The sequence below is a fragment of the Protopterus annectens genome, chromosome 2.part0 (genome assembly GCF_019279795.1).
Source record: "Protopterus annectens isolate FY-2018-M chromosome 2.part0, PAN1.0, whole genome shotgun sequence".
NCBI lineage: Eukaryota > Metazoa > Chordata > Ceratodontiformes > Protopteridae > Protopterus > Protopterus annectens.
The window spans coordinates 1,776,370,239-1,776,393,665 of record NC_056728.1 but is presented as its reverse complement, the minus strand read 5'-3'; the positions used below and the strand labels follow the sequence as shown (position 1 = coordinate 1,776,393,665).

General features: G+C 36.1%; 1 protein-coding gene across 4 annotated transcripts in view; it reads right to left on the bottom strand.

Annotated features, from left to right (window-relative positions):
* The window catches only part of LOC122793621 (membrane-spanning 4-domains subfamily A member 4A-like), a 562,524-nt gene that overhangs the window by 444,255 nt on the left and 94,842 nt on the right, over positions 1-23,427 (bottom strand). The window lies entirely within an intron of this gene.

Genomic DNA, 23,427 nt, shown 5'->3' with positions numbered 1-23,427 from the left:
ACAGTGGTACATACAGTACTACTGTAAGTTATAGAAACCTGGGCAGTGAAAGCATTGCAGTTGAGGAAGCTAGAGGTGATGGAGATGAAATGCCTGAGAAGGGTGGTAGGATGCACACTGTGGAACAGACAAATAAATGAGGGCATCACATAGTACAAAGGGGCTTCTGGCAAGGGAGGAGGATTACACTGGCATGCATTTACAACCCCCCTAAAACTGCTATAATGGAGCTTAAGAAAATTCTGGGAGAAATAATCAGCTTTCAGCAAGGAATATTTCTTATAGTGGAGACTAGAATTTGGTTTGCAACAATGAAAATGTGTCTGGGGGGGACCTAGAAGGGAAAATATAACAAAAGAGAATAGATTTTTGAAGAAATTTATGAAAATGTCTGGCATGGAATATGTGAATTCAGTACTAAGAGTTTGGAGTGAATTTACATATTACTCACAGAGATATAAAAACTGGGTAGGCTAAATAGATTTTATATCTCACAGGAACATGTGCTTTTAACTGAAGGTCTTGAAACGCACCACATAACTATTTCAGATCATGCTCCAATAATAACTAAAATAAAAACACAAGGTAATGAAATAAAAATAACACACTCGCATTTTCCCACTTATCGTTTGAAAAGAGAGGAATTTAAGGAATGGGTTGTGGAATTAACTCAGGAGCTACTACAGAAGATAGAATTATCTTCTGAAAACATAGCTAAGGAGTGGGATAAAACTGAAGTGCAGTTTAAAACTAGGTTGGAAATAAAAGAAAGGGAGATATGGTTAAAGAATAACAAGAATTATTTAGAGGGCTTGACAAATGTTAAGGTATTGCAAAATATGGGGAATCTCTCAGAACAACTGCAGAATGCTAAACAGAAAATAAGGGATTACCTCAATAACATGCACGAGTTCAGAAACATCCATTTTTTTTTTTATAATAATTCTAGAGCACAAAAAATTTAAGAAGGCACAGAAACTGGAAAGGGCAGTCACCAAGCTTATGGAGCCTATAACAAAGAAAATATGTGACCCTGTAGAAGTATTAGAAATATTTTGGAAATTTTATGAAAATTTATATAAAGCAGAAAAATATGGAAATCAAGAAAAGGTACTAATGGAAATTTTTATGGAAGAATTAAACATGCCAAAGTTAGAGGTAGATGAGGCGCAATTACTAACAGTTAGGATAGGAAGGGATGAGATAAAAATGGCTATGCATAACCAATCTAAAGGAATGCCCCCAGGAAAAGATGGCTTTCCTGTGGAAGTCTGGAAGTTAAGAGGGGAAAAATGTATAAAGATCTGGAAGGTTTTGTTTAACAGTATTTTAAGAGGAGAAGTATCAGCATCCTGGAAGAAGGTGGTCGTAATGTTAATACCCAAAAAAGGTAAAGATCCACTGGATCCAGCTTCATGCAGGCCCATTTTAATACTAAACCATGATTATAAAGTGTTTATGTCTATAATAGCCAAACAAATGGCAAAAGTGATACCAAAATTGATAGATATGTATCAGTGTGGTTTTGTGGCGGGGCAGTAAACATTTGACAATATTAGCAGAACACTGATGATCCAGAGGGAAGCAGAATGCAAGAAAGTACCACTTTTATTGGTGGGTCTTGATGCAGAGAAAGCATTTGACAGAGTAGACTGGGACTTCATGAGCAGGGCAGTGGAAGTATCTGCCTTCTCTGATACAACTATAATATCGATTATAAGAATATATGAGGGAGTGGGTGGAGTTCTCTTCAATAACTTCTGCTTGAATAGAGGAACCAGGCAGGGTTGTCCACTTTCTCCTTTGTTATTTACATTATATTTAGAATCATTGGCAAAGAAAATAAGGGACTCAGAAATTCAGGGATATAATTGGTATGGTAGTCAGGAAAAGCTGGCTCTATTTGCAGATGATATTATTTTATACATAACAAAACCAGAAAAAGACATTACAATGTTGTGCAACATTTTAAGACAGTTTCACATCTTCTCAGGATACAAAATTAATGAAGCTAAAACAAAGGCAATAGAGGTATATTATGTACCTATACATGAATTGGTCCAACAACATCCATATTTATGGGGACATGATAAAATGAAGTATTTAGGAGTATGGATTAGAAATGATTCTGTGGGATCAGCTAAGGATATGTGGGAAGAGACTAAACAGAAGATAATACAAAACTGAAAAACTGGAAGTTTTGTTATATGGATATGGATATTAAGATATAAGCCATTAAAATGTGTTTAGTCCCTTTAGTCTTATATGCAGGTCAGGCATATTTTTATTAACTGAAGGAGAAGTTGTGGATAGCAATTAAAAAAAAAGTTGAAGGATTTTATCAGGGAGGGGAAAACAGCAACCATCAAGTGGGATAAGCTGATTCTACCAATAGAATAAGGTGGACTATGATTACCTAATTTGAGGGGGTATTTTAGAGCAACACATAGCACAAGCAGAAAACTCTAATTCAAAGTGAAAAGGAATGATGCTGATACAGGGAAAAAGCTCTAGAAATAAGAAGAGATTGGGATTTTGGATGCAGACTCTTAAGGAGAACAACCAAAATCATACAGAGTATTATATTCATAAAATAGCAGGGAGTATTCTAAGAACCAAACCAGCACAAGAATGCAGAAAAGAGATTCTGCTGATAAGATGACTATGGTCAGGGATACAGATAATAGGCAAGAGGGGCAGGAAATTATTGGAGAAAACTGGCAAAGGAGTAAATAACTAGAAAGGGAAAGGTAATAGAATGGGAAGAGGCCAAGAATTTATTTGGACTGCAGGTTAGAGATTGCATTTCCTATCAAGGATTGATATCAGAGTATAGGGAAAGAGAACGAAATTGGGGGCTCATAAATGAAATATCAGCACTGGTAGAGTTTTTAATAGAATCTAGAACAGAAGCTGCCATTAAAAAGGGAATAATTAGTAAAGCATATAAAATATTGCAAGATAATTATAAGAATCAATCAGAATAGCTTAGAAAGGATTGGGAAGAGAGACTGGGTAAGTAACTCACAAAGTGCCAATGCGGGATATATGTATACCTCCCAACACCAACAAAGTCTAGAAGATCTAGGATCTTTGCCTGGAAGTGTTTACATGGGTATTTTTTTCCCCAAGTAGACTCCAACTAATTTTTCCTCAGGTGGATAGCAAATGTTGGAGATGTGACAAGCAAGAAAAAGGTAGCTGGGAACATGTTTTTTGGGAGTGTAATGAGCTGGCAGACTTTTGAGATTCCCTGCAGACCACTCTGTCAGAGATGCTGGGTGAGCAGATTGGACTGACTGAAAAGATGACTTTTTAGAGTTATGATACAGAATCAGAATTGCCTAGACATAGTAAAGCCTTGCTGAGTCTTAATTATGATGGCAGCCAAAAAAGCAATTACTAGAAAATGGAAATCAAAGTCTAGACCAACTTTACTAGAAGTAGTGAATATAGTAACATAGATAAAACAACTGGAATTGGGATCTTTAGAAAAGGGAAGGAGCAAACTACATAGGAAAATGGGAACTGTGGGAACAATATATGCAGAGCAGGAATGAGGTTTAAGAGGCAGGATTTGAATGAGCCATATTATGCTTAACTGACAATGATTGGATGGTTTATAAGTGATGCATAATGTTTGCCACTACAGTTGTTTCAATTGTGTCTGTGATGTAAACTGTTTGCAACTAAAGTAGTATCATTTTGTATGCTTTTTCATTTATATAAATGTAAGATTGCCTTTGTCATATGTGAACATTTAATAAAGATGTTTGCAAAAAAATAAATGAGGGCATCAGAGCAGAATCTCAATTAGCTCCAAGTACAAAGAAGATCAAAGATATCAGATTAAGGCAGTTCAGGTGAATGTGCAGGAAAGCAATAGACAATCTGTTGAAGAAGTTTTGGGACAGACAGGAAGAAGGCAAGTGGAAATGAGGGTATCTAGCAAAGATATGATTGTACAAAAGAAGACCTGTAACAGTCAGATTTAACTGCTGAAGGGAGGAGAGTGACAATGAATTGAGAGAAATAATGACAGCTGACGTGACACCCCTACCTCATGTAGAAAATGTGAAATAGGGGATGGTGTTGCATAGGTTAAAATTTCAGAGCTCAGTCTCCAATTGTCAGGATTTTAATGCTGTCATGTTTAATTTCTAAATTTCCTAAAGCTAACACTGGTGATATTTCACTTAAGTTTCTAATTTGTCAGTATTACTTAATCTTCCTGAAATTTAAGTTAACAATCTAATTCACCAATCCCAGCATATTTAGTACTACCTAGACTACATTATCTATTGGACATCTCAGTGGTACAGTGGTAATGTTGTCACCTCACAGCAAGAGGATCTCTGGTTCAGTTCCCAACTGGAGTGCCTTCTGTGCAGAGTCTGCATCTCTTCCCCGCGTTTATGTGGGTTTTCTCCGGGTACACCGGTTTCCTCCCACATTGCAAAGACATGCATCTGGAGTATTTCTCCCTGGGCCTCTGCTGAAAATGGGCTTTGTTCCAAGTTGGGCTTTCCTGGTAAACAAATGATAAATAAATTATCTGATATGGATCACATAGCAGCTATTCAAAGAGCAGGAGTAACTGAAGAATACATAGAAAGGATAATCAATGTTATTAATGTTTTTGCTACTTCACCTCTCCTGACTTACAATAGTGATATTAAGGCTGCAAGGTTACACAACCTCCCAGAATAGGAAGTCAAGTCTATAAAATCTTGGATTTGTAAAATAGTCACATGTAGAGTGGGATGAGGCAAAGCTCTTAAGGCAGGGAGTGAAGGTTTGCCCCTATGAAGAAACAGAGTTTTTATTTTACTCTATTTGCTGCTTGCAAACAATAAAGTACTGTGCCTATGTCTTGCAGGCAGCTATCATTTACAAGATCAAACAGGCTATTCAGTAAGCTTCCATTCTTCTGAGTTTTATTTTGTAGAGCTGAAATTTGGCAAATTAACACTGCTACAGTACGTGAGAGGTAAAAAGCTGCATTTCTTTTTACTCTTCTTTTTATCCTTGGTCCTAGAATGTATAAGCATGTTCATATTACATCACAACCAGCGCAAGGTGTTGCTCAAGTTGGTTTGAACTTATTCTTATACTACAGATATGACTATAAGACCATATCTTTCTTCAAAAGTTGGTCATGGATTCCAGAGGATTCCAGAGAATCATTTAAAGCATTTTACTGTAAACTTCCAGAAGCAAAATAATGCCTTAATATGATGAATGCTTTTGTCTATACCAAAAGACTTCTTCAGATCTAAAGAGTTATTGATACATCTTGCTAGTATATGAAACAATTACTACCCTACAATTCTTTCCTTCAGGATGCATAAGGGGGTACTGGTGGTTGCATTAGGGAGGAAGTGAATACTAAGATGTCTTTAGCAATTAGCTACTTTTCAGACAACTATATTGTTGGAATTAAAATTAATACATTGGCTGTTCCTTATCATACTGGGAATAGATCTGAAGTAGATTTCCTCAGGAGTTTAAGAGAAAATAGGGGGTTAAGCAGCACAGCTCATCCTGCCAATGGAGAAGAGGACAGCTTAGCCAATCAACATTGTTCAACTTGTGACCCAAACCTCTCAATCTCTTAGAGCAAAACATGTGGACAAAGCCACATGTAAAGGGGGGACAATGGTCCCAAAATAGGGAGACTTTCTAAATATTGTCTTACAAACTTAGAAAGTTGATAGAATAACAGGTTTTGAATTAACATGAATTTTCTGCAGGATATGACATCTGAAACTCAAATGTCTGCCATCATTTTTTACTTCAGTCCTCAATAATTTGCCAGAAAACTACAATTTTATGGCAAACAGATGAATAATATGAGGCAAAAATCTTGGCATTCTATGAAAATTTGTACAGTTGAGAGGTATGATGTGGCCCTTTAAGCCAATGGTTATGGCCAGAGAGTCAGTCAATCATAGTAGTCTTGGCACTAGAAAAGACAACAATGATTGCAGTCATTGTGGTATTAACTATTGTAAGTGAGGTATAAGGGAGATGTGGCTTGTCCAACGAATAAGCAACAGATTCAGTTTAGCTCATTGGTGCTGTTCAAATGGCATCTTAACTGTTCAGAAGAGGTTATAACACTATAAGTCTTATTTAGCACCATAAGTGAATAACTGGGATAGTCACCAGGTTTGAGGCGTACTTTCACTCCCCAAAAAACAAATCACAAGTTTTTATTAAGCACGTTATCCTATTACCAATAAAAGATTGCTAAGAACAAAAAAGTAAAACTACTGTTAAAATAGGTTGAAAAATGTCATGAGCTAAGGAAACAGTGCTTAAAGAAACATAATTAAATACATTACATATCTTTTGTGCTGCAACTACATGTGCACCCTAAAAAATTAAAATATTCATTTTTTATCTGCTCTCAATTTAATGCACTTATAAGTGAAATCTAATCATTAATTCCAGGTGCCTTAGTTGTATTCAAATGCAACTGCCAAATTAATTATCTATATTTTTTTCTCACAAGCTCTCCTTCTGAAGTTAGGCTTTGCTATTTCAAGTGTGAAAAAATGAACTTTTCAAAAATTTATTTTACATTTCTGGAATGCCCAAATAAAGCATTAGTGGTATCATTGCTTCTTAATACATAATGATGTTGATAAATTATTTGTTGCAAGCAATGCACCATTTTACCTATGTAGAAAGCTTCACAGGAAGAACACATAGCAACATACACCATAACTTCAGTACAACAAATATATTTGCCTTGTGCTCCTATAACTCTGGAATAGTTTGCAACAGTAATTTAAACATGTATTTACATTGTTTACAATGGTAACATTTAGTCACAAACCATAGTCTGTCAATACATAATATTATATCATTACTGCGGCTTTCAAGTATCTATTTAATACAGTTTACTATCAAAATGTCACCATGAAAAACATATTCCCATATGTAACATCGAAGGAAAGAGTGAAAGTTAAATTATACAGCAGGACACAATGTTGAATCTGCTGAACGAGTTCAGCATATTTGACATTTTCATCGAACAGAGCACTTGATGTCAGTATAGGAGCACAGGTAAATGAAACTCCTATACCTCCATTACATTTTTGCAGGGAGACAATATTCCAACTCCGAGATCGCACTACAGTGAGGAAAGGGATGAATGTCCCACACACCACTGTACAACGATCTCTGTGCAGTACTTCGAGTTCATATCAATGAATGTACAGTAGCAATTGCTGATATGAACTTTCAAACATGAAATGTTCAGCAGCACAGACAATTGAACATCTGTCTTTTGAATGTCCATCTTCAGAGTATCTCCCTTTGGCTTTTTGTATTAAACCGTTTTATATACTCATACCCCTTTTAAAGATGAATTATGGTTCCTGTTTCCCCACTAATACCATTGTTTGTGGTCAAACATCAATTTCTTTCTTATCATTTCTGTTATGCATTGATAATCAATAGAATAAGATAAAACCTTAGCTTAGTCTAAATCCTCCCCTTTTCATCATTATTTCTTTCTTTACTTTTATAAATTAAACATTGTCTCAAAATGGAAGGGAAATTAAACAAGTGTTTGTTTCCATAATTTTATGTGCTAGGGTTTCAATAAGTAATTTTGGATATTCTCTGACTAAAACACAGCCAAAATTATAGGTCCCACAAAGTGGTAGCTACTCAAATTAAGCTAAAAAAACCTGATGAGCCTAAAGACCGCCACCAGGGTGAAAAAAACAAAAGCCGAAGGGATTATCTTAAGAGTGGTGCTGGGTTTCTGTTGAAATAAACCCTTACTTCTCAATACAAGATCTATATGAAAAGGTTTTGATTCCTTTTAAAAGTTCTTAAACCAAGAAGCTTTAACAAATTAAAAAAAAAAATTACCTTAATCAGTCGTCTTTAAGAAATACCATAACATCTTTGAAGACAACTGACTAAAAGCATGTTTTTCTGAAATCTAACATTCTCTTGAACTAATCCCTTTGGCTTTAGTTCTGGCTAAAACATAGACTTCAGATGATTTAATTGTTCTAAAAATAATTCACCTTCTATCAGTAACTGGGACAATGTAAGCATCTGCCCTTACAAATATTTCTTCAGCCAAAAGGGGTGATTACTGGCAAGGTGTAAAAAAAATAGAATAAGTCTCCTGCTTGAAAATGTTAGAAGCAAACTGTGTTTAGCATTATTTTTGATAAATCTTAACATCCAGGGAATCTATAAAAGAATCAGACCACTTAGTTTTGAAAAATTGTGTCATATTATTCATAAATTAATAAATTGCCCCAATTCATTACCACATTTTTACAACATGAAAATATCACCCAGGAATCTTAAATATTTCAAAGCATTTTTCTAAAATGGACTGGTTTTTGATTAAAAAAATGTTGCTCCCAACAAACAACCAAATTAGAATATAGAGATTGCATTCTGCACTTTATTTTTTTTAAGTTAGCACATATTGCTAATTTTGCATTTTTGTTCTGATCCTGCAGAGTCCTATGGAAGAGGGAGTAATTTTGATTATTGGAATATACTCAGACTCAAAGATAGAAGCCTACATGCAATGCACCAATCCTTCACAGGACACTGCAGACCTTGCTGGGCAATGTGATTCCTAGAGACAGATGGAAACAATTTCACATAGAAATGGTCATTCTTTGAGTACCTCAGGAGAAACAAGTACAAATAATACAGAATAAAAATAAAGAAAAGAACATAAATAAGTGTAATAATAAAAACAAAAACAATATGCTATGTATTAACTGCGGTCCTTCTTCTTTCACCCCCACTAATTTATAACCAATGAAACTTTCTGAAGTGTTTTACTGAACAATTTTTCAATTGTATATTAAAAATGGCAACCACTGCATAGGATGTCACAGTGCCATGAATGCACAAGAGTACTTGTATCCCTCTGCTTGCAATTTTTCAACCATTTTTTTTTAATTACAGGAAAGGTACGGCTAGAAAAGTTTCTACTCATAAACTGGTTGCACCACAGGCACAGATTTAATGTGAGCCAAACAGCTGCACAGAGACTTCTAACCAAAAATATAGCACTGAAACAAAGCAAAATGCCCCTGCCAAAGGACATACAAATTACACCAAAAATGCCACTTAGAGATTTTCATTACAGTATGACATACCAGGTACTAAACTGCATTTTATATGCCATGTTTGCTAACAAACTCTAGCCACAAACTTTGAGAAGTGGGAAACGGTTCACCTATAAGAATTAATTGAACCACTTTATGTCATTCACATGTGATTCTAATCAATGGAAACTTTTCTATTTGTCTTTGAAATTCACCCTCAGGATACTAGTTCAATGAATGGTAGTTATTTGAAATGTAGTAATCAGAATCACACCTGTAGTTATATACATTTTTACTTGTGTTTCTATTTTATCTTTATTTTTTGATTGTATCATATCATTCCCCATCATTGATCATTGATGCTGCTTTATACAAACAATCATGCAATTGAAATTAGATCTAAGAAAGCTACTAGTGAAGTGCTGTACTCATAGCGATATCTTTTAAATCCATGTATTAAGCTTGGTCATGTAGGGTATAGGGGCATTATTTATTTGGACTTTGAAATATTAGCATTATTTCTTTGTCTATTCACTTCACCTACCAGCCATGTTTACAACTTATCCTTTTTTAAATAAACTCAGGCTGAATTAATACAGCAGCTGCTTACACTGGTTCCTCCACTGGCAGTCAAACAACTATGGCTGGCAGAGCTTGTTCCTTTCCCATTGGATGGTTAGGAAGCCATCCAAACAACACTGATTGCCTTATTGAACCTGTCGTCTATTGGCTGAATGAGAGGCAATTCCTTTAAGGTATCTGCTACTGTGTCAGCTATAATCATTGGCACCAGGACTCCTACAATTGTCTTTATTTTGACCCTAACCATTGACTGAAGGGACCACATGTTTTACAACACTGATTGGTTTAAGCATCCTGCTCTCCATTGGTAGGATGTGGCACAGCTGTAGATTCCCTCCTGGCTTTCAAATCCCTGAAGAAAAACTATTATGGAGCCAATCTTAATACAATAATCAGTGGCTAATGTATCAGTTCTAGCCTTCTGAATACAGTTGTCTGAGCATTATCTAATTACTAATGGTATAGTATTAGTCACCTCCCAGCTAATTTAGCCATCAATAAACCTCACTCCCTACACATTTTGAAGGAAAGACATGTAGTATGGGGAATGTTTATCAGACACATTAGACTTAAAAAAATACAATCATACCCACATAAACCAATCTCACTGAAGCAAAAGTTAACAAAAGTGAGAAAAAAAGCTAAATTAAAGTAATACAAAAAGAAGATAATAAAGCATCACACCTGCAGCCAGGCAGTTGATTACTGGCAACTATGGAGAGGATACATATATGACCAACTGATAACATATTAATTACTATTTGATAAAAACAGGTATTTTGCAGAGTATGACTCTATACAGTATGACAAACTGCATTCTGTAAGATATGAAGACATTTGTTGGTATACAGGAAAGTGCTTATTGCATTAAGGTAGTATTTTGCATCTAGAATTTTACAATAAAGTGTTTTAAATGAATCTCTTTGACCTTTTCCCACTAGGAATATATAGCATGTACATGTTGTGCTGAAGCTAGTGCAATTGTTTATTTTTGAGCGACAAGCAGCATTGCTAATTAAATATGAGTAAGCCAAGGCACACAACATGAAGAGCAACCTCAGCTCAAGCCCACAGCACAGGCTCACAGCCACATCAGGGTAAGGAAGTTCTCAACCTGTGTGTACATTATGTAAACAAGGGAGTGTACACAATACAATAAAGGTCCAGAAGCATACCTCTCAACCCTACTGAATTTCTCGGTATTTACTGGTTTTGAGGTCAAAATAATGGGGTACCACAAATGTTAGAGTGGCCCTTTTAATTTCCACATTTCTCGGTCTTTTTTTTTTTTTTTGCTGACATCATCACATGCAGGGTGTGCTCGATGACATCAGAGTCGTGAGCAGCCTGCCAGCCTGTCAGAATTTGGCTGACTGAGGGCTTGAGGGGTGTGTACTTTGTTTATTTAATGTTTACCAACACGTGTAGGGCAGACAAGCCATTCATGGTTTGTTCCATTCATTAGTCTAGTTATGTGCACTTAGTCCAGCACTGTAGCAGTCATCAGATTTGGACTTGTTGTACTGGTGATTGGTCTGACACTCTCCTTCACTCAGAGATGAAAAATATATCACCAGGTACCAGCAGCAACACCAACAGTCCCAGTTTTTCCCCTGGCTCCTTCAGGTACCATAAAAGAAAGAAAACGAAATGCACTTATGCTTATGTTACTGTTTTTTTTTTTTTTTTGAGCTGAGCTGAGACTGAGAGATTATCAGAGATATTAGGGTTGAGAGCAAGTGCAATTACCTTTATAAATGCTAAGCAATACTTTCTTATTGTATGTTTTGTTTATTTTCTTTTAACATGTCCCTAGTTTGTGCATGTCCTTATTTACAATGTCATTTATTAAGTGGAGTTTACACAGTTACACACTGGTACCGCAAGCACAACATAGCAGTCACTTTCACAAATATTCAGCTACAAAATAGGGGTGGGCTGATGTTCTATTCTTTTCTTACCAAGGATATGTGAAGAAAATCTGTATTGGGTAACATTGCTGACATCACATCAGTTTTGCCTGATATAAGTAAGCTTCTGTGTGATCGGATTGATTGTGTGCTTAATAAGAACCTATAAACCTGTAACCTCAGCCATGGCAATGTATGTGCATACAAACATAAAATTGCTTTACTGACTACTGATTTCAGCTCTGTTTTATCAATTGAAATGTACATTTATTTTCTGGATTCATTTGCAGATTTATTCTTTGTGGGTATCAGTACGATTACAATACTTACAAAGTGTCTGACTAGAGAAAGACCTTTGCTTTGCTCTGGTACAGTAGCACACTGCATTATGCCTGTTATTGTTTTTTTTTTTTTTAATAAGTGAATCACCAATGTTGTCTGTATCATGGGTTCAAATGTAGTCCCTTATCTTCTACACACAGTGATCTGTCTGTACTGTTTAAAGCTGTGTAATAACTTCCTGCTTGAGCTGCTATATGTACTAGTCAGCATGTGTCCCTTTGTATGCCTGTGTTTTTACTGGCTGCCTGTAATTGATCGTGATATACAGTGTGAAGCAGTATGTTTTTGTTTTCTTCCTGTGCAGTTTTATAGCATACATGCTGGAAATTTGAAAAGTATATTTCTAATAAGCAGCACACTCTTACTACATAAACCAAAAGCTTAGATGGTATACTTTTGTTTGCAAAAAATATATATCTGTACTGCCGGTGTTTAATGTTCATACTGATTGTTTCATCTTAGAACTCAAAGACAGTAAGGGCAGAAGTGACACTCTTGTTGGAATGCAATTGTCATAAGAAGGAATATGTTGGAAATATGGTTTAATTATAGTTAAAGAAATGCCAGATTTATGGAATAGCTCACATATGTAAATATAATGATGTATGTGACCTGACTGCCAGCATACCACAAGGTAATGATGCAGATTCTCCAGAAAAAAAAACTGACGAGTTTGTGAATCATCTATGTGTCAATCACCTGTGATTCAGGACTGAGGTATTCTGCAGTCTGACTTCTGTTCTCTGCATATCTTTGTCAATTCCTTTCTTCATTTGGAAAGCATAAATAATAATTTAAGTGTGGACTTGCTAAATATTTATGGGTCACTGTTACCGATTTCCATGCCTGCAACCTACACAGGAACATGTTAGACTCTCCACTATCTCACAGCTCATCAGAAGTTCCCTTTCCAGCTGTTACTACTTTTTTTCCTCTGATGTGTATTGTGTATTTCTTATTGTCTGTGGCAGATATACTTTAACGAGCACTTCCTCAGTTCCTTCCTGGCTAGTAAAAGAATATAATTCATTCTGCCCTGTGCCATCTGCCTACCACACCCAGCTCCTTCTGTTTCAGTGTCAGGACTGAATGTTATCATTAGCAGTATTTACCTTTACATCTGTTTACACATACATGACAGCTGTTATCATTAGCAGTATTTACCTTTACATGTGTTTGCACATACATGACAGCTGTTATCATTAGCAGTGTTTACCTTTACATGTGTTTGCACATACATGGCAGCTGTTATCATTAGAAGTATTTACCTTTACATCTAATTATGTAACTGCTCAAAAAAGACTCAAGGCAAGGTTCATCAAAGGTACAGCCACAGTTTAGCCATGAAAAATCAACGAAGAATCAAGAAAGGTTAATACAATCAAGGTAAGCACTTTCATCCAAACCAAATGAAAGAACTTCATCAGACAGTTACAAACCATGAAAAGCCAGTATAAGTAATTCAAACAAAAATGACATCACTTCCCCTAATAACCATTTAAAGACATATTCTCCCCATTAACACTTCATAAACATTACTATTGTAGTAGATAAAATTAAGTTTCATAACGTATCATACATATTTTAAAATTACAAATTGCATATGCTAAACACAAAAACTGTACTTAAAAAATTTTATAAATATTTATGTTATCTTTCTAAAGCTTTTAAATGTAAAAGACATTTCAAAGAACACTGGTCATTAAGGCTAGGACTGGCAAAAGCATTAACTCTGAGCTGCCAATAAAGCTCATGCTCCTCTAAACAGAGGGGCCAAGGGCTTCCTCTGACATTCTTGCTAACATTATCAATTATTAGATAGTTGAAAGAATGCCCAGGGTTCTCAGAGACATGTTTGGCCAAAGCATTAGTGGTATTAGCTTTCGCAATATTATATTGGTGTTCGTATACTCTCAGCTTAAACTGTCTCTCTGTTTTCCGAATATAGAACCCTGGGCAGCGTTGGCATAAGGCAATATACACAATACCACAACTTTCACAATTGTAATTACCTCTAATCTCTTATGTTACATTGTTAAGAGTAAAATAATTAGCAACCATCATAAATTTACAAAAATTGCATCTGCCACATGTTTTCATTCCCACTTTTAATGGGTATGCCCTAGTGTTATTTTCAAACATATTCTTTAGGTTATTCCCTCTTTTAAAAATCAACCCAGGGCTAGCACTAATTTTTGTTGGATGTAAGGGTCATCCAACAAGATGCTCCAGTTTTTCAATAGGATGCCTCATACAGACCCAGCATCCATAGAGAAAGTGGTAATACATTTAAAAGTGTGGTTATTACCAACCTCATCTACCATGCATCTATTTGGTTCCCCAACCATAACATCAACCTGAACATTAACTGCCAACTCATTCAGGGGTGATTCCATTGTTACTTCCAAGGTTTTATTCAGTCAGGGCTTGAACCAGCCACTAACTCTTTTTTCATAGGCTTCATTTATAACGACATCTATTAGTGTCAGGGGGTAGCATCTCTTCAAAAACATATTTTTAAGAGTCTCACATTCAGACATGAATTCAGAGTCTAGTGTGGTCATCCTAGCAGCCCGTACAAGTTAACCTTTTATTACTGCTTTTTTCTGGTGAAATGTGTGGGAGCTATTGAAGTGCAGTAGTGTATTGGAATATGTGGGTTTTCTGAAGATCTTAGCTGTATATCTCCCATTTATAAGATCCTTTGATAATTCAACATCTAAGTAGGAGATAGTGTCAACCCTAAATTCAAATGTAAATTTAAGGAATGATGTAAATTCAGAAATAGTATTGACAAAGTTTTCCGCATCACCTGTCACCCCAAAAAATGATGAATATGTCATCCAAAAATCTAGTGTACCAGAAAACTTTGTCTATATATAAGGGATTCTTAAATAAGAATTCCCCCTCCCAATACGCAATTACACAATTATCAAAGCTACCCCTACAGGGGGAGCCCATAGCGACACCAGTTTGTTGCAAAAAATATTCACCATTAAAAATCAGCATGTTATTATGTAGAACAATTTCCAACAAATATTCTATAAGCTCCACTTTGGATGATAGGGCCCCTTTTAAGAAGAGAAACTCTCTGACCCAACTGATGCCAAGGTCATGGGGGATCACTGTATAAAGATCCTTGACATCAATGGTTAGGAAGTTGTAATTGCCCTGAAAGTTTAAGCTGTTTAAGGATTTTAAGAAAGCCCATAAGTTCTTACAAATTTGGGATTCGCTACCCAGGAATTTCTTAAGTTTCTGATCCACAGGCTTAGCATATCTATACGTTATACAATTCCTACCATCCACTATAGGTCAGAATGGAGGGTTTTGCAAGTCTTTGTGGATCTTGGGAAGCCCAAATATTACTGGCGTAATGGGGGGGGGGTCAAGATGTTAAGATAATTCAAGGTTCCCATGTCAATACGACTGTCTATGAATAGGTCATTGATTAAAGACCTAATCCTCTGACAGGCACCATTGAATTAATTTAAGGAAATTTTTAAATAGGTGTCAGCATGCAACATCTCAAGCATTTTTTCCTATAATCAAACTCATTCATAAAAATAAGACACCCACCTTTTTCGGGTTTTAGAATTTGAATATTTTGTGTTTTCAATAAATCTAAAACATTCCTTTCTCTATCAGCTATATTAGGTACATATGTTCTTACAGGTTGTTTACACAGTAAACTTCTGATGTCTAATTCACAAAGTTTCTCAAACAATAGTACTGTAGTGTTCAAGGATGGATTATAAACACTAGAGACATGTAAATCACCATTACTATATGTGTTCTGACCTAAAAGAATTGTAAGATTTAACTTACATGTAAAAATTTTTAAGTCAAGCAATGTTTTTGCCAAGTCTGGGAACAAATGAAAGTCCCTTTGTTAACAGATCAATGAATTCATGAGAAGGGACAAATTCTGTATAATTATATATACAAAAATCGCCACTGGAATTTAAATGTATCCGTAGGTGTTCACAGTCATTTAAAATAGGACAGTTGTAGGTAATATGCTCTATCTCCGAAGTTTATTGTTCGTCTTCTGCTTCTGTGTGTTCCAAGAACCTCGGTTTGGCTGTCTGCCGTTCACCTTCACAGCCATCTGAAAATCCTGATTATGTGAACTGTTGGGATTCTCCTGCCATTTCCATAGGCATTCACTATGTCTGATAGGTCCATTTAAGTCATCTGACTCAGTTTCCTGAGTAACAGGGATGTTTTGATTATTATTAATGACCTCAGGTGTGTCATTATGGTAATTCGCTATAAGTTGTCTTATCACATTGGTTGGCACCTCATGAATATTCACTGTGGGTGGAGCAGGTTAGGCAACACCATTTTGATAGTCTTTCTGATCGCGTTCTAATTTCTTTACTTTATTGGATTTAAGTTTAATAAGTGAGCCCTCTATGCTCTTAAAAATATGATTGGAGTCGTAGCTATAGCGGCAAAAGTCTGTATCTTCTTTAATTCAGATTTCTAAGCACAATAATTCATCCTTTAGAGTCGCCATTTTAGCACTGTAATCATTTATTAATAACAGCAGAAATTCACAGCCTTGGTTGTCAAAAAGCTGTGTGAGGTCCTTAAAGAAAGGGGAATTGTGAACAAGCCCAGTAGGGTAACGCCACTGCCTCAAACCCTTAGGGATCTGGCATCTGTTGACACATTCCTGTAGATAAGAGACTTCTAGTTGCAGTTTTTTATATTTATAAAGTTTGGAATCAAAAAGTTTCAAGTTATTCACAATGTCTATTCCTGTTTGAGCATTTAAGGTATGAGTGCTTACAATTGAAGAATCAGTTATTAAATCCACGGGTTTGTTAGGCACTCAAGTAAGGAAGGTAACATACCTTGTGTTGTAGGGCAATTAAAGCCATTCACAGGAGAAATAAGTGAAGGGACAGCCACCGACTGGTGCTGAGATACATGTAGGGATGACAGGGGCACATCATCCATAACCTCTACCAACTCACTAGTGCCATGCTTTGCATGGGGAATAGTCATAGCAGCCTGTGCATTTGGCAGTTGAGTATTCAGTCTTTTGGTTAAATCATCCACTTGTTTAGTCAAACGTTGAATAATGGATGTCAAATTTAGAACAGCATTCACTTCAGTAGTGGTGTTTGAATTTATAACAGCATTTGCTTCAGTGATGTTTTCTAGTGAGAAGGACAACTGAGGAGTAGGAGGTGAACCACTTGCCATATTACCAACCAAAAAACACAACAAATTATGTAACTGCTCAAAAAAGACTCAAGGCAAGGTTCATCAAAGGTACATCCACAGTTTATCCACGAAAAATCAATGAAGAATCAAGACAGGTTAATACAATCAAGGTAAGCACTTTCATCCAAACCAAATGAAAGAACTTTATCTGACAGTTACAAACCATGAAAAGCCACTATAAGTAATTCGAACAAAAATGACATCACTTCCTCTAATAACCATTTAAAGCCATGTTCTCCCTATTAACACTTTATATACATTACTATTATAGTAGATAAAATTAAGTTTCGCAACCTATCATACATATTTTAAAATTACAAATTGCATATGCTAAACACAAAAATTGTACTTAAAAATTTTTATAAATATTTAAGTTATCTTTCTAAAGCTTTTAAACGTAAAATAAATTTCAAAGAACATTGGTCATTAAGGCCAGGACTGGCAAAAGCATTAACTTTGAGCTGCCAATAAAGTTCACGCTCCTCTAAACGGAGGGGCCAAGGGCCTCCTCTAATATTCTTGCTAACATTTTCAATTATTAGATAGTTGAAAGAATGCCCAGGGTTCTCAGAGACATGTTTGGCCAAAGCATTCATGGTGTTAGCTTCCCCAATATTATATTTGTGTTCATATACTCTCAGTTTAAAGTGTGTCTCTGTTTTCCCAATATAGAACCCTGGGCAGCATTGGTATTAGGCAATATACGCAATACCACAACTTTCACAATTGTATTTACCTATAATCTTGTATGTTACATTATTGTCCTCATTTGATTTACATTTTGTTTTTACACAATCATACAAGGTAGACAGTTTTGGATGTGAACACAGGCTCATCTATGTCAAGTAGTCTGCAGACCAGTGAATCTGCTGCTGATGCCTCACTAGGTGTTGTAACACAGTTGTTAGAAGGAACACAGATCTAAGAATAACTTGAGCAGTGTACTGGAATGTCAAAAGATACAGAAACATATGAATGATCAAAACACTCTGTCTGCATAAATGTCACCCAGAAGTAGAATTACACACAGTCATATCAGTTAAGTAAACCAGTCCTTCCTATTAATTTTTTATTATTAATTACACGGTCATAGGAGATACACACTGCTGGAATCAAACACCTGTTTATGTAAATCATACAGTCTTCAGAACCTGTGCACTAACAAACGATGCCACAGAATTAGTCATATCACAGATGTCAGCAATGTCACAGTTGAAGTGTCAACTTGAGCACAGAGTTGAAGTACATATGGCTTCCCTCAAAAGAGAGTACAAAAATTAGAGAATCATGATGTTCCTCTTGTTTGAATGTTAAAACTAAGTAAACTGTATACATAACATCTGCGTACTAAGTCAGTCCTGTCTGTTATCATTTGGTAGTTAATGTCATGCTACTTGTACTCTGTAGTATTTGGACACATCCTACCCAAGTATACAATCCCTAGGCTGTGCAGTAAACCGCTGACACCATAGAGGAATTCCATATTCAGTAATTAGAAAGCAAACATTAAAAGGAATATCTCGAGTAGTTCATCCGAATACACATGGGATAATTTCAAAGAAAGAAAGAAAACATTGGAAGATTAAACCCCTTACCCTGTGGTAATGTTATCCCTAAGCTGAATGCTGCATATCACATTGCTTGTGAAACACATTTATGTCTGTTATCATTTGCTTACACATTTCCAGATTTGAACTCTTTTCTATTTAAGTCCATATTCTCTAGAACTGTGTATTAACCTCTGATGCCACAGAAGAGTACTCATTGAAGGAATAACTTAAGCAGTGCATTTGAATGGAAAAGCTGTCCCCAAAATGGGGTTTGAGACATCAAAATTCTGTAGCTTTGCAATTGTTGCCACTAGGGTGAATTATCCACATATTTGTTGATAAAGCCTGCCTCTCAGTATTCGGGTCTATATTAAATCAGCGAACACTTAAAAAAGTGAACGCTGATTTACTGACCCCATGTAAGCGAAAGCTTACAATCCCAAACACTCAGACCAGCGATTTCTTTCCCGGAGAAAAAATCACTGTTCCACAAAAAAAAAAATAAAAATAAAAACTTCAAAACATTACATAAAGTAGGGGACTGTGTCCCCCACACACCTCCCTACTTAAATATGCCAACTCTGAGATCACACTACAGTGAGGAAAATGGCAAAGTAACAAGAGGCGGCCAAGCGATTTCTTTCCCAGGGAAAGAAATTGCTTATATGCCGTTTCACTATTTTGTTGTTTCGTGCTTTCAAGTTTGATCAAGATGCATTCGAAGGTCTGTGTCTCTGGTTATATAATAGGAACCCCAGTATTCTGCTACACACTCACATTAGTTAAACATTGCTGGATTTGAACATTTGCCAATCTAAGTTCACACTCTGTAAGTCGTAGATTAACTGCTGATGCCACAGAAGTCTTATTGCAAGTACCAGACAACACACATTTGAAGGCCCAGGCTAAGTGGTATGTTGGAATGCATAGGTTTCCCTAAAAGGAAGTACAAGAGTTGAGGAATCCCTCTCCCTGTGTACATGTCAGCGCAAAGATGAATTGTACATAACTGAAGAGTAAGGCAGTCATGTTTGTTTTTATTATGTATTCACGTTTGTTGGATTAAAACACTTGTCTCTGTGAGTCCACAATCTCAACAGCTGCACTTCATTCTCTGATGCCAGACATGAAGTCTTGTCACCCTAATCAGAAAAGGCACATTTTGAAGTAGTGAATTGAGCAGTGTGTTCAGAGGCATATAGATGCCTTAAAATGTATTTAGTTTTCAATACCCTGCAGCCATGTTAATACTAGTATGAATTAATCCACATCACATCTGTTGAGTAATCTATTCTGCCATGTTATTATTAACTGAAAAAAAAATCATACTAGGTACACATTACTGGATTTGAATACTTATATATTTTTTCTCAAAGAAACTTTATTTATTTTTTAAAATAAATAGTAAATATTAATACATTATTATAACAGTAATTTAATAATAATAAAAAAAGATAAAATATAAACAAAGGAAAAGTTTAAACTATATATAATATATACAAAACCTATTATCAAAAATGGTAGTGATCAAACTCCAAAAACAAAATTTTCTATTCTTTAACACAATCAGAGGAAAGCTTCAGCTGGTAAATGTCAATAACAGATATCACTTTTGTCCAAATATTATTGATAAATGACTTAGGATGAATCCAGTGTTTTTTAACTCTGGATCTAAAGTTGTCTTCATCTGGTCTTCAACCTGTGGTTTCTGATTGATCCTTTGATCTGACTTGGCCGTATACTCCAGCCTTGGAGCCAAAAACTCAGTTCCTCCTCTCCTACCCCTAATGTCCCATTCTCCCTCGACCCCTCAGATCTTGTTTGCCACTCATCTGAACAATCACAGGGTCTGTCACTGAGCTGCCTCACTTCCCTAAACAAGTCGGTTGCCAAAACAAAATTCCAAATGGTCATAATACAGTTTGTCAGTCATTCATCAATAAGAAGGCTTGGGATTTCATTTAGATGCTTTAGTACATAGAAACACATCAGGATGGATAGCAGCATCTTTAAATATGACCGAACTAACCAACAGACAGAGTTTACATACATACATGTTCACATCTCAAGAGCTAACTACAAAATGGCAGTCAGGCTCGCAAGTGCTAGGTATTTATACACTCGTGCAAGCCCTTGAATAGCTTCTTAAAGGTGTGTGTGTGTGTGTGTGTGTGTGTGTGTGTATATATATATATATATATATATATATATATATATATATATATATATATACAGGTCTACTTCGTAACAATGAAAGACCAGAAGAACGAAATGCAGAACACCGAGACGAAAACAACAAAACCCCAGAACATTGAAAAATACGTTTGTTTACAAAACACACATAACACACAAAACACACACACACAACTGCCCCACACTACTAAACAAAACACCCTCCACTAATGATAGGCAGGGGGGCAAGCCCCCCTGCACCCCCCACACCCCCTTACTTTAATATTCTAACTCCGAGATTGCACAAACAGATACACAAGGCAAATACACACCCACACAGTACATTCCCTCACACACACACACCACAGTCACAACACACACTTATACACAGCATTTCCCCTCACAAATACACTCACGCACACACACTTACCTACAGCAGAACACGAAAAGCCCTAATTCAAACTCCCATAACATCAGGATTTTGAATTCTGGGCTTTTCAGTGTTCTGCGGTTTTGTTGTTTTCATCTCGGCATTCTGGATTTCGATCTTCTGGTTTTTTGTCCAACTCAAGTAGACCCATATATACACATATTGATCTATATCATTTCTCTTAAAAATATTGCCCTTTATGCAAAAGAATATCAGGCATACATTACTATATACATTGGAAACAAAACACAGTGTTCATGTCCAAGTTGCTTCATGTCTGCTACATGGTTTAGAGATTCAGCCATATCTCATAATGTAACTGTAGGGGCTAAAATTAGCAACAGAGACAGTCTGCTGTGCACAACTCGTATTAGTAACTTCTGGATTCATCATTCATCATAGGAACAGGAATATCCTCTGGAACTTCCTCTGGAATTGAAACACTGGACAACTCACTCTGAGATAAAGAATCTCTCTCACAGGCTATTTGCTGTGGTACAGGCTCAGATACTGGTAGTAAATGCTTCCTATTCTGCCTAAAAACTACTTCTTCTGATTCCACAAAGTATGATTTTGGCTCTGGATCAGTATTCGTCATGATACCAATCTGATCATAACCTTTGGATGTTTGCATCCTTACCACTTCTCCTTTTCGTAATGGATTTAGCAGTCTGCTGGTATTATCATAGTAAGACTTCTAGGATAGGCACTTTTTCAACAGATTGGCTTTCACTGATCTGTTGTTCTTGACACATGGAACCAACAATTGACTACTGATTGGTAATGTGGTTCTGGTTTGTCCCGACAGAAGTCTGAACAGGTGAACCAAGATGTTTATCACAAGAAATATTTCTGAGATTCAAGAGATTCAGGAAAACATCAGTATTACCTCATTTTGACTTCTCAAGTAATTGTTTTTCACTTTGCACTGCACTATCTGACAAACCATTTGACTGCAGGTATTCTGGACTACTTGTGACATGATTAAAGTCCCATTCTTCAGCAAATCTTTTGAACTGTTGGCTTGTAAACTGTGTGCCATTGTCTGAAATAACTTTGTGTGGACTTCTATGTACAGCACAATGACGCTTCATCTTAGCAATGACAGTACTGGATGGTAGGTTAGGAAGTAAGTCAATCTTAAACCACTTAGAGTAAGAGTCTGCTATTACCAAATAATGTTGACAATTTCACTCGAAAATGTCTGTGGCTACAGTCAACCAAGGTAGTTCCGGAATCTGGTTAAGGTGAAGTGGTTCCTTCTGTTGATGAGGCTTTGTGTTATTAATACTTACTGAACAAGATAATAGTACTATCTCAATGTGTTGTGACATAGAAGGCCAAAATACTATCTCTCTCTCTCTCGCCCTTCTTTTGGCAGATTTGGTTCCTGGGTGACCACAATGCAAGACAGTAATGCACTCTTGTTGCAAGGACTTTTAACAATTACTTTTGGACATTTCATAAAGATACCTTCATCAGCCAAAATCTCATCTCTGCATGGAAAATAAGGTTGCAGTTCTTGAGGTAAACTAGATTGCTTTGATGGCCATCCATGACTGCTAAAGTGGTTCAGCCTCTGTAAAACTGGATCTGTTGCTGTGTGTTCTCTCAGCTCATCAAGACAAATGGAAGAAAAATTTCTCATTCCATAACTTCAAAATCATCAGTTGAATGAGAATCTTGATTGTCATTCTGTTCAGTGGTATTTCTGGGTGATCTAGATACTGTATCAGCAAGATAAATAAGTTTGCCTTTCTTGTAGACAAGATTGAAATTGTACTTTTGCAATATCAGCATCATGCATTGCAGTTGGGCTGGGGCTAAATGCATTGGTTTTCTCAGGATAGTAACTAATGGTTGGTGGTCTGTTTCAGTTTGGCTAGGTCTACCATAAACACAATCATGGAACTTCAAACATGCAAACACAAATACCAAAAGCTCTTTCTCAATATGGACAAACTGCATCTCAGTTTGAGTGAGTTCTCAATGGATAGGCAACAGGTTAATCCTCTTGTAGAATGACTGCACGAAGATCAAATTTCAAAGCATCACAGGAAAGTGTAACTGGTTTATGAACATCATAGTATCTGAGTGTT